Here is an 8863-nt window from a genome sequence, read left to right as displayed (position 1 = left end):
TCCTTTATGTAGTATCAATACCGTCTACCTGCATCACGTCGTAGATCAAGAAGGCGCTTTGGATATGGTTTGATTATTCCAGCATTACATTTTAATAATTTTAGAAATAAATCATACATGCCTATACGACTACTGCAATTATTTTTCAACACCCTGGGGCTACCTGCAGACCTTTAGGCTCTGGTGCTGACAAGGGGTAACAAGATAAAACTGCAGATCTACTAGTTAAAATGTGTATATCATTTTACACCTTAACGTAACAAATGAGCAAATCCCTACTCTCTGGTTCAATATTAACTGTGAGCCAAAAAAAAGGCTTCGCCGGTGGGCGCCAACTGTGGCAGTTAATGTTGAGCAAGGGGAAATGAAGGGTAGATTTATGAGCATAATAATGAATTTGATGCCTGCTTTAATTACAACAATCCTGGACTCTTTGAAGTACGCCGTTGCAGCTGGAAATCATTTGCCTCGTGTCTTAGCCCTTCATGCTGAACAGATAAACACGGATCAAGTGCTAAATTTGCATGCCGGTGATATTTCCCCCCCCCCCCCCATTTGTCAGTATGGCTGTTAACAAATTGCAGCAAAAGGAACTTAATTATCCGGTCTGCTTACAAAGTCATTACAGAAAAAAAATATTCAACCTTCGCTTTCCGAGGAAATAAATCTAAACTGTTAACTTGAGGATCATGAGACGCGTCAAACCATAGCGGATCACGAGTCACACGCAGATGATGTTCATATATTTCAGGAATCCCTTTTTAATGTTGCGCAAGCACCATTGGAGGGGCAAGGACGAGCCCCGCAAAGGTGCATTTTGCCCTTTTGTTGACGCTGACGCGCCTGTCTCTGCCGTATGTCACGTGCTGCGAGCCTTCCAAACTGACCTAAACAAGGCAAATGGAGCCAAATTGCTGCCAAGCCAGGTGTGTGACAGTTCCACCTGTGTTTAACCGAGCATTTACTTCTCTTCCTCGTGCCCAGATACAGCGTCAGACAACAACCACCTGCTGTCTCCAGATGATGCTGACACCGGCGTGTTGAGGACGTTCAGTCGTCTCGGACTTTTCCAGTAACTTGTCAGAATGTTGATGTTTGATGTTTTTGCATTTGCCGAAGGAGGTCCATCTTTTCATGATTGCCCATGTTTGCGAGCTCTTCACATTAGGATGAAGCAGAAGTCTTTGATTTGCATTAATATGCTGTCACATATCTTTTGTGTGTTTTTGGTGTTTTTCATATTGACTAATGAGTTCAGGGATCATGAACTTATTTTCACTCACTACAATTATCTAACCATGTCACATTGTGTTTGATCCTTTACACAGTGCGGAAGCGTTGTCATAGAACGAAATAACGTCCTAGAGATGTTACAACTTGCACTGCAAAGATGTACGCAAAAGATCATTAAGGCTGTCTTTACACTGTAACCGGTCGTCGACGTACAACCACAATTTGTTCTGCCGGTTTTGTCTCGGGCGTAAACATCATCCCATGTTAAATTACCATAAGTATATTATGCTGCGTTATGATACGGAAATTGTGTCTGTTGTAAGCAGCACTTTTACTTCCATTGTAATCTAAACGGGTTCGGGTCAGGCCATGCTCATCACACGTTTCTGGGATGTTGCAGTCAAGGGTTAACCAGTGTAAATGCAGGTGATCACAAAAATATCCGATAGAGGCAACGAATCAGAATTCGCCAAGACTGTAACCAAAATGCAGCGCATGAGAAATGAAGCCTCTTCAAAAAAAATAAAGTCACAATGTGAACTTGGAGGACTTTGACTTTTGGCGCACTGCAACTTTTTCACAAGGCGTCACATCAAACCTTGGCTGGATCGATCGCTCCACGGGCCGCTCGAACAGCCAATTACACAAACGGCATCGCCCAGTCAGAGAACGGGAACGAGGAAGTCTATGACCAGTTTTAGACTCAGTCCATCCGAGCATCAAGCAGTTTAATTCATACGATGAAGCTGCTAAATATGCTCTCTGAGCAGTATCCATTTAAAAAACCACTGCAGGATTTACAGCATGTGTGATGCTTAATCAATTTACTAAAATCATATGCATGAATATAGACGCAGTACAGCTAAAGTACTGTATATTCAGTAAATCTAGAGATTTTGATAGATGTTGGAATTAACTTCTCATCTGATGCAGTTTAACCAAAAAAATAAAAAATAATAATCTCAGTTTCTGCCGAAATCTGTTATTGACATCTGTCCATATCACAGTAAGCACATTCAGGTCACATTTGAAAAGTATGCTTATTTACTTATTTGTATGCAAACAGTGGCAATAAAACCATTGAAATTAAAAACCAACCAGTATCACCAGTTCTGAAATATGAGCTCCTGTATCAGACTCATCACATATCATGTGCAGTGTTTGGTAGAATTGAAATGCATAAATTAGGCTACTGGGTACCTTGTATGCGCATCACATCTGCACATGCATTATACATGAGATTGCGCATCACTGGCTGACAAGTGGGAACATTTATGCTGACAAACATATGAGTGACGCGACATAATCTTGGCACGTATTATGCACTACTCTTCTTATAAACACACACTGTAGGTGGGCAGCGTCCAGGGATGCAGAACATTGAGCTCATTGAAACAGCAACTCCACTCCAAGACGCATTAATGAAAGGTTAAAGCCTCTTCGTATGTATATGGCTTGCTCTTAAAAACAAATAAAAATAAAAATCTCTGAACTCCTTGTTTAAAAGTGCCGTTTTCCGCAATTCTGGAAAAACACGTGTGTCATCAAGTTAGCTGTCAAAACTCTCATTTTTAAAGTCAGCAAAGAGATTGGGAGATTTTTTTTCCCCACTCCTCTGTGTCCCTCATTGTTGTGTGAGTTCCATCAGGGAAAATGTTTGAAATCCTTTTAGGCTGCAGACTCACTTGTGGTCAAGACGCCGGGGGTTTTTTGGTTCATGATGAACTTGTTCTTTACCGAGAGCGCAAGCAGGCAACGTTTTTGGGCAGTATCCCGAGGTAGACCTGTGTTTTCCAATTGATTTTTTCTTTCTTTATACTTCTGTTTCTGTATTATTTATTTCATGTCTTTGTCAGATAGATTTTGTTGTTGCGGAAGCAGGTCAGGGCCCAAAATACTACCGGGGCGAATAAGTTAAGTGAGCCTGGAAGAGTCTGTTTGATGGATGCTTTGCAGGTTAAGAGTGGAGCGCCTGAAGACCTCTCTCACGCACTCTTGCCACTGCTGCTCCTTTCATGATGCGGTGGAGGGCTGCGGGGCCTGGCACACGGCATGAATCATGAATGCTCATGTGAATTTAGCGGCTTTTTTTGCACATGGTTTTCCTCTGGGATAAAGCTATTGTCGGATCGGCTTATTTAAGTCGACTTAACGACACCAGAACCGGCCCGTGTAGAGAGCCTGCAAAAGGCGTCCCATAAGGAACTCTGGAAAAAAACAAAACAATAATATTTTTTTTTTCTATGTGTCTTTATGCGCTTCAACCTTTTTTATTTGTTTGTGACCGTGTCGGAGCACAAATACGCTTGTCACATGTCTGTCCTCTTTCTTTTTTCTTTTGGCTGCGTTTGTAATTGTCAGTCAAGACAGCCAAATTACGGGTGCCATTGTTACTGCCTGGAGGGCAAGGCGAATGGATTGGACAGCTTGACAGCGCTCATTAGCGTATTAGACACAAACAGTGGCACAGATGCTCCCGGTCAGTCCTTGGTCAGCATGGAGCTTTGCTTAACGGCCTGCTGACGGGTGGCTTTGTGGCACTCTGTCTAACGGCTGACAGGGTGGCAAAGCGACGCTTCTTCAATCGACTGCTGGGATTGCCAAGGACAGTAGATCTTTCACACACATGAATAGCGGCGGTGTGAATGCATTGTGGGGTTTTGTATAAACATACGAGATACAAGGTACATTTAAAAATGACAAGAAATAAAGGGGAATGCAAGGGGGGCACATTAAAAAGAAATTATCTGTGGATTCTTAGTATTGAGAGAAATAAAGAAGGAAATATAAGAATCGCTAAATAAGGAGAATGAGTGGGTGAAACATTCACATGAATTTCACAGTGAATAATTTTCATTACCAGGCATGATTGGAGCAACACCTAAGACAAATATTCATACCACAATGTCTGCTGAAGCAGATAACTTGTTTGCTGACAGAGAACTTCCTTTGTTTTCATGTTTATTATGAAGTAAAGTCAATGAACATTGTCACACAGCACACATTCATTTATTACTGCTCTCTGAAATCCATTCTACCACATTCACTCATGTAGCACAATACACACACACACACACATAGCGGCAATGATGCGGTCCAATTGTTCACAATGGAGTGAAACTTTGCTGCTTCTTTTTTTTTTGCAGCTACTGTCATTTATTCAGGCCCAAAAGTTTGATTCTTACTTTCGCTCATTGAAAGCCTAAAAAAATAAAGGCCAGAGGCAGAAAAGTTCTGCAAAAACTGAATGGAAGTTAAATGATTTTTTCCCCCCCCCCAACACATCTTTTGAAGTTTTTGCAATGCCTCAAAGGTAAAGTAGAATGGGACTTGGAATTTTATACAGTCAAAGAGTAGCTTGTGGAGGCAAATAGCTTGACTAAAAAAAGTGGAAGTGGACCAATTTTCCTTTTTTAAGGTGACTGTAGTAAAATGGAGAGAAAGGCTGACCTTGTTGAGAACTTTTGCTGTACTTGGGATTCCAGCATAACAGAATCCTCTTTTGCTGCATAGCTATGACTTTATCTAAGAATGCCCATCAATCAGCACGGTTTGTGTGACTGACCTGAAAAAACATTAGCAGCAAGTATCAGGAAAAACATACTAAAGATATCTTTAAAACATTTAAAGCCAATTATTTTTTTTAATAATTAAATGCCCTCATTTGATGACATAATGTAGAAGTAATGGGATTTTTTTTGGTGTGTGTAAAACATATCACACATCTTTTCATTTGCCAACAACAATGGGAGCAGCTTTGGCATTCAATATCTTACTGTATGCATAAAAAAAACACTTTATGCAGGAAGCTGTGTCCCCCTGATTCACCGTAGCATGACTACGTAGCATGATTACTTACAGAATGTTGAAATTCTAACAATCTGTATGTACATATAAATCTTCTTTTGAACCCAAAGTAAATATAGCACCATGGTGACAAAGGCCTGTTTCACACCTTCATGCACAAAAACCTCATGAAGAACTTCCTATGTAGAGGAGGGGGGGAATTGTCATTCTGACCTCTGGTCTCCAGAATTATTCTCTATCTAAATCTCTTTGCAGCCTGGCAGTTTTAATGTAGAATCCAATCATCAGTGTCCATTTTATTTCAGAGGAACTGTAATGTGGAGGAGGGAGTGAAAGCCCTTTTTGACCCTGGAGTGTTTTAAAATAACGGAGCACTTTGGAAGAACTGCAGTGTTGTATGAGCACAAATCTAGGTGAGGATGGCTATTATTTAAGAGGACTTACCCTGAATGTACAAGAGCATAGGTTAGTCAAGGAAAGCCCAAGTTCCCTAAATCCCCTTTCAACATTAATGCCAAAACATGGCACTTTGTGCATGTTATGAACTCCCATAGTGACTTAGCAGCAGGAAGTATATGCCTCTGTGTATGTATGTGTGTGTACCACACAAATACTGTGCTTGTGTGTGTGCCTGTACATATGCAGGTGGTTCTGCTTATAATACAATCTAATTATACTGTGACCATAAACACAATTGAAAACCTGGAAGGAAGCTGCACTCGTGGATGATCACTTGCCACGGGGAGACTGAAGTGTCGAAGCCTGTCTCCCGATGAACCAGTCACTTTAGGCATGGAAATGCAAACGACACGTATCTGTTTTTAGCTGAGGAGTAATTTGACCAATCAGCTCCTGATAGTTTTACCACACTGTAATTTGCTGTACAGCCTGTTATATTATTATGCACAATCATGTACATGGTTGATGAAAGGTTTGCTCGCAGATATGACTGCGTCTGGGTTTCAGTTAATGCTAATTGGCAGATGAGAATGTGGATATTATTTAAGACGGCAGCCTTGTGTATTTGTATCTCATTTACTTATTGACAGAGCACTCGTCGTAAAAACAGCTTTGGCACGTGCGCCAGGGAAAGTCAATAGAAAGAAATGAAGCCAGTAAACAAACAATAAATACAAATGGACGGATGAAGCATTTATTTCCAGGATGGTGGGACTAAGCTCACATGACAGTATTTATTGTAGGATGTGGTGACATTGACGTGAGCACCAGGATGGGGATCGGTTCCAATAATTAATTTCTTTTTCAACAGATTGTGCTGGCAGTGTGAGCTCAGACACGTGGCAGAAGGCCATGTGGTGACTCTATGTTGATGGATGTGGCAGCCATGACTGGGAGCCGCCAGCACGTCTTGCAGCAACCTTTGAAGGTTTTCCCAAAAATGGGCATCGAAGATATGAATGAACTCAAAGGATGTATTTTTGTGAGCAACTATTGTAAGTGCCTCTGCGATGAATCGTGTATTTTCCAGCTCATTTATAACAAACTTGCATTACACAGTCTGCAATAAATTTTGCTCTGCCTTCAAAAAAAACAAATCAAAATGGATCTCTGATTTGGATCTCTATTGCAAGTGCAAACATAAATGTGCCCCCCGTGAGAAATAAAAGACTGTTAAATACGGGCGTGACTTTCGCTTCACGTTTGAACTCTATTTCCCACAAGCCCCATTGATATTTCCCGTCATGCATTGCGCCGTCCTACGACTCCACAAACGCAAGGATTTCTTAGCACTGCTGCTAAGTTAGTGTCGCATTCAGACTGGGGAGAAACCAGACTGTAATCATGCTGGGACAAGCTGTGAGACGATTCGCAACGTCTGCTATACGTTCGTCACACTATGGCGAAGGACCGGGGAAGGTGAGACCCTCTTCTCAAAGAATGGTTACTGTTATAAAAGTCTATAAATGTCTTGATGCGGCCTTGTCCACAGCCTTGCGTTAGCTAAGCGTCACTTGGAGGTCATCTCGCTTATGGACCAAGAGCGTGATTGTAACGAGTAAAACTAGCTCCGGACATATACATTTATGTTTCCTACACAACAAGGCAACAAACAATTAATGATTTATGACGAAGGTGTGAAAACAAGTGATTTGTTTCGCGTGATGACTGTATGTTAGCTTTTAGCTCAATGGCTAGCAGCAACCATTGGCTAACCACTTCAGTGCTAGTAGCTCTATAAGCAGCTTCCGCGATGGCGCCTTTCGTTTAATTTGGTTCAGATATCTCTAACATGTTGCTACCTTGCATCCACCGACTTGTTACAGTCTGGCTGGTGTTAGCGCTTCAGTACTTCCTGCTATTCGCCGTCACCCATGTCGCAGCTACAATAACAAACTGGCGTGGAGAAAGTGTATTCTTAGTTACGCTAATCCCTGAAAATATTAGATGCATGTACCTAAATGTACGGATTTGATCGTGCAAAGGTTTGTATTCTTAAGTTGAAAAATGCTGTTGTATCTTCTGAAACGCTGTTCATTCCGTTTTAGTCAGTAGGTAGCTTCTTCAGATTTAAAGCTCACTGTATTTCTTATTATTTTAAGTCTTGTTTTAACTGATTTAAAACGATACACTTCATTAGAGCTTAAATTAAAGTTTAGGCAGTGTATAAATAGGTGTCCTTAAAATCTCACATGCCATTTTATTTATTTTTTGAATGCACGAATTTATAAGATGGATGACATTTGTTGCTTTTTAAGATGCAAACTGAAGTGGAAATCGCCTGCCTTCTAAAAGCAGTCACGATTGAACATTTGATTTAAATGCTGTTTCATTCATCGTAACGCTCTTCTCTTTTTAAAGAACCTGCCATTTTCTGTGGAGAACAAGTGGCGCCTCCTGGGGACAATGGTATTGTTCTTTGGCAGTGGCTTCGCGTTCCCTTTTATTATCGTCAGGCATCAGATCTTGAAGAACTAAAATGGCCCTGCGCTATCACGAAGCCTTCGAGGTAATTATGAATGGCGTGTTTATCTTGACTATCTGCTATCAATATGTCAGTTTGGTGTGGCATTTACTTCAGCCTGGGGTTGAAATGTGACCTCGCACAATGACAGCTTTTCAAATTACCTGTGCATCAGAGAGAGAATAACAAATGCCATGCAGGCTGATATCAATGTTGCGTTGCTCTGTTGAGCCTGCAATTCAGCAAGTCAGTGACAATTTGTTGAGGGCAATGGTGTGTATCCATCAAAGCTGATGTTGTCACGCTTATCTTGCCGTTACTCAGAAATTGCTTTTCTGTCATTAAATGTATGTAAGTCTTATCTCCTTTTGTCCCATTTCCTTGTTCTCCCTACAGGTAGACAGCCAGAACATATTTATCCATCAGAGTTCTTCGAGTCATCCAGAAGAATGGGGAAAACCTCTTAACTTTCTTTGTAAATAAAGTTGACCTAAATATGAGCATGTTTGGTTTTTTTCCCCCCCCACAATCAGAATGTTTTCCATATAGACAAAATGCACATTAAAGATTGAGGGCTTTCTAAATCTAAATGATTATAATGATTTAATTTATTTTTTCACTTATTCTCAGGGCAGATAACCTGAAGAACTCATTTACTTACCCTGACATGTAACGTTCATTCAAAGATCCTCTGAATTCTGCCAATATTCACATTATTCACAGCACTTGCTGGGTGGTGATACAGTTATCTGACTTGTAATAAGGTCAACACGTGGTAGATTTTATAGGTGGGAGGCGTCTGGTCAAAAACAGAAGATATGTAGATATGAAACTGCAATTTCACGGCGTGCAGTTCATTCTTAAATATCAAAATGTTTGATAGCTGCCAAAAATGCCATC

The 8863-nt window shown here is 40.8% G+C and overlaps 1 long non-coding RNA gene across 1 annotated transcript; it reads left to right on the top strand.

Moving 5' to 3' along the window:
• The first annotated feature begins 6776 nt into the window (after nucleotides 1–6776).
• Nucleotides 6777–8463, top strand: LOC137893242 (uncharacterized). Its single transcript, XR_011105440.1, has 3 exons — nucleotides 6777–6918; nucleotides 7861–8008; nucleotides 8360–8463. It is a non-coding gene; the product is annotated as an uncharacterized lncRNA (long non-coding RNA).
• Nucleotides 8464–8863: the final 400 nt, after the last annotated feature.

The sequence above is a fragment of the Brachionichthys hirsutus genome, chromosome 4 (genome assembly GCF_040956055.1).
Source record: "Brachionichthys hirsutus isolate HB-005 chromosome 4, CSIRO-AGI_Bhir_v1, whole genome shotgun sequence".
Classification (NCBI taxonomy): Eukaryota; Metazoa; Chordata; class Actinopteri; order Lophiiformes; family Brachionichthyidae; genus Brachionichthys; species Brachionichthys hirsutus.
The sequence above is the reverse complement of the archived record's forward strand: the minus strand, read 5'-3'. Positions and strand labels throughout refer to the sequence as shown.